Source organism: Pseudophryne corroboree, chromosome 9, assembly GCF_028390025.1.
Source record: "Pseudophryne corroboree isolate aPseCor3 chromosome 9, aPseCor3.hap2, whole genome shotgun sequence".
NCBI classification, from domain to species: Eukaryota; Metazoa; Chordata; class Amphibia; order Anura; family Myobatrachidae; genus Pseudophryne; species Pseudophryne corroboree.
In genome coordinates this window covers 190,709,933-190,713,450 of record NC_086452.1, presented here as the reverse complement: position 1 = coordinate 190,713,450, position 3,518 = coordinate 190,709,933, and the positions used below count along the sequence as shown (strand labels likewise).

The following is a 3,518-nucleotide window of genomic DNA, read 5'->3' as shown; positions in this document are numbered from 1 at the left end:
ATGTCCAAATATCTTCAATTAGATTAAGTTGAATAATAATCAATGGTCACCAAACTATTGATTTAAATACCTGAGTTATAGACAAATACCATATTTGTAGACAAAATTAGATGTATTAAACTGCAATCAAAGAATGAAATGGCTAAACAAGATAATGGAGAAGTGCTGGATAGGATTAGTGGTGATACTGCTGTTGGTGTCCCTTTTCACATAGAGAAGGAAATTAATTCCTGCTATACAACACCAGGTATTCACAGGTAGTCTCCTCTCCTGATACTGACCCGGCCCAACGCTGTTTAGCTTCCAAGATCGGACGAGATCGGGCGCTGGCAGCGTGGTATGGTAGTAGAGATTTATGTGGTCTGTACACCAATGAGAGTGCACCTATATAAGAAATTATAGAGTAGGAAATGATGAGAGAAGATAGAAGAGAGAAAATGAATAAGTAAAGTAAGTAAAAATGTGTGGATCTGCTTTCCACGTTAGACACGGTTCAACAGTTCCCACAAATGTGGTACAGAGTCAGAGTATTTCCCAGTGTCAGGTTGTGTGATCATTTATAGGGTTAACAATGAATAGCAATGAGCCAGGCGGATGTGGAATTGAAGATTGCAGATTCAGACATATGCTGGTGGGCAGCAGTTTGCAGACGCATGTGTCACAGTTGGATCTGATGGCAATGTTTGAGAAACAGCACTGCCATAAAATATTATACTTCATTTCCCTCAGCATATCTTTTTGCTGTAAAAATAATTGTAAAGATTGCAGAGACTTACAGATGGCATGTAAACACTTTCAACGCTCAGATCTGGCTTTGTTAAGAAGTTGAGAAGTGATTTGTTACGACATTAGTTTTAGTGAGATTTTCAAGCAGTCATTTTTTATTAGGATTCCCTCATGTCCATTTTTGCATCACACACAACTAAAAAGCTGAATAAATCTCTTCAGCAATCAGTTTGATACACTGCTACAAACATATCATGTTATCCTCATGAATTTCTCTGTGACATTTTAGACAAACATTCCACAGACGTGTCACTTGGAAACGCTGTAAGACTGTGATGTCCAAAATGGTGCTATTCTATTACTAAGGGAAATGAATAAGTCTTAGGGGCTGATTCAAACTTGCCTATTTTTGAAAAAGCAGAGGTGTGAACAGTGTGATAAAAATGACTAAGGCGTCTCTAGATTTATTGTGATTAACCTTTTTCAATAACCAATTAAGCTAGCTTAACATTAAAATAATGACACAGACAACAATAAGACACAGACAACCACTGCGTAAGTTTAAAAGGTCATTAAGTATTTAATAAGTGGAATGACCCTTCTGGTAAGGGATGGCAAGGAAAACGCTTGATGACCAGCTCTAGCCAATTAATGTTATAATAATAATGTCGGTGACTTAACCGCCGCAACTTAAAATGGTGGTGACTAACACGTCTCAACTCTATAAAATGAATCGACTAAAACGCCTTATCCAGCCAAAAGCACAACCTGCATTGAGAAAGTAACACAACCCCTCACTATGGCATAGCGTGACCATTTCCATGAAAATGCCCATTGTCCCCCCCTTACAGGCTGAACTCACTAGCCGTCCTTGGAAAGGGTAGGGGCCCCTCAAAAACCACTTATGCCCCATGTGGCCGCTGGTCAAAAGAGCCTTCCCGCCAGAAGTAGAAATGAAATTGAATCCTAATTAGGAGTCAAACCAGAGAGCAGCAAAATAAAAAACAAGGGAGGGTGGTTGGGCTTTCCAGGCACTCAAAAGGAATTGCTGCTGATGCAAAAGCCTATAAATACCCCTCTTATGTTACCTCCCCTAACTACCCTGATCAGGTATTCCAAGAGAAATCCTGGGCCCCAGTACAACAAATGTCCAGGCCCCCCTGGAGTGGGTGTGGCCACAGTATATATATAAATATATATATATATATATAAATATATATATATATATATATATATATATACGTATATCTATATCTATCTATCTATCTATCTATCTATATATATATATATATATATATATATATATATATATCCATTGTAGAAGAGCCGCACTCACATGTCGTTAATAATCACAGTTGCTGGGGTGCAAAAACCAGGAACAGGTCCTATCAGAACAAAGTTCCACGATACATGTGCACAAAGAAGGATGCACTCACCAGACTTCTCCAGGGTGAAATTGATAGATTTTAATCCAGACAACACATACTCACAAACAGAAGGTCAACATTTCGGCTCACAGCAGAGCCTTTGTCAAGACCAGATTACCAGGTTGCCATCTCCCTAGGGAAATGGCAACCTGGTAATCTGGTCTTGACAAAGGCTCTGCTGTGAGCCGAAACGTTGACCTTCTATTTGTGAGTATGTGCTGTCTGGATTAAAATCTATCAATTTCACCCTGGAGAAGTTTGGTGAGTGCATCCTTATTTGTGCACATATATACATATATATATATATATATATATATTTACATATATATATATATATATATTTACATATATACATATATACATACATATATATATATATATATATATATATAGATAGATATATAAAAAAAAATATATATATATATACCTCCAATAGAAAAAGGCACTCTGGAGACTTACATTTTTCTTTTGGATTCACAGATATATATTACTAATGGTAATGTATGGATGCATGTATTATAGAATATTTATATAGAATTTATACATTGTTAGCAGCTGCCTGCCGCACCACAGTGTTGTGTCTGTCACTCACAGTCACAGTTCTCAACTCACAATGTCGTGGCCTAACAGGCTAGCTCCTGACGAGATGACCAGCCCTGCTGCTGATTCTTATAACCGAGGTGAGCTGCACAACTTCTTAAACCCATGGGCCATGCTCAGCCAGTTGCATGCCTGCCCCTCCCAGTCCTTGCTCGGAGCCTGCTGATTCTGAAGAGGCCGCCCAGAGCTGGCAGCAGAGATTGACTCTCAAGATGATGTCATCATCTCACATAATCTTAACAGCTAGAAGTGACTGTGAGGGACATCCACAACAAGGGATAAACAGCCAGATGAAACACACATAAATACCACCTCTCAGCAGCCCAACCCACCGCTCGCCCGCCCGTCCGCCTGCCCACTGATTTGTAATCCCTCCCCAAAATGCTCGGGCCTGGGTAATCTGTACCCCATCGCCCCCTCTCTCGGCACCACTGACCCTGATAGGCTAAGCTAAAACCACAACCAAACCCCTCAAAGCTAATCTACCTAGCAATAGTTATCTTTCTTTAACACATCACAAACCAAAGACTTATATAATTTCGTGCTTATCCAGCCCTCATTTAATCTTACAACCAATTGTAAATGAGCCCAGAAATTAGTAAAATCTACTTGTTGAAGAAAAGACACTGATATTTTGCAGGATTTGTTTGTGCATTGTGTTTTACAAGAGGTTCCTAGGGGGTAATTCCAAGTTGGTCGCAGAAGGATTTTTGATAGCAACTGGGCAAAACCATGTGCACTGCAGGGGAGGCAGATATAACATGT

At 39.5% G+C, this 3,518-nt stretch overlaps 1 pseudogene; it reads right to left on the bottom strand.

Moving 5' to 3' along the window:
- Positions 1 to 232: 232 nt before the first annotated feature.
- Positions 233 to 351, bottom strand: LOC134961306 (5S ribosomal RNA; annotated as a pseudogene).
- Between the last annotated feature and the right edge of the window lie 3,167 nt (positions 352 to 3,518).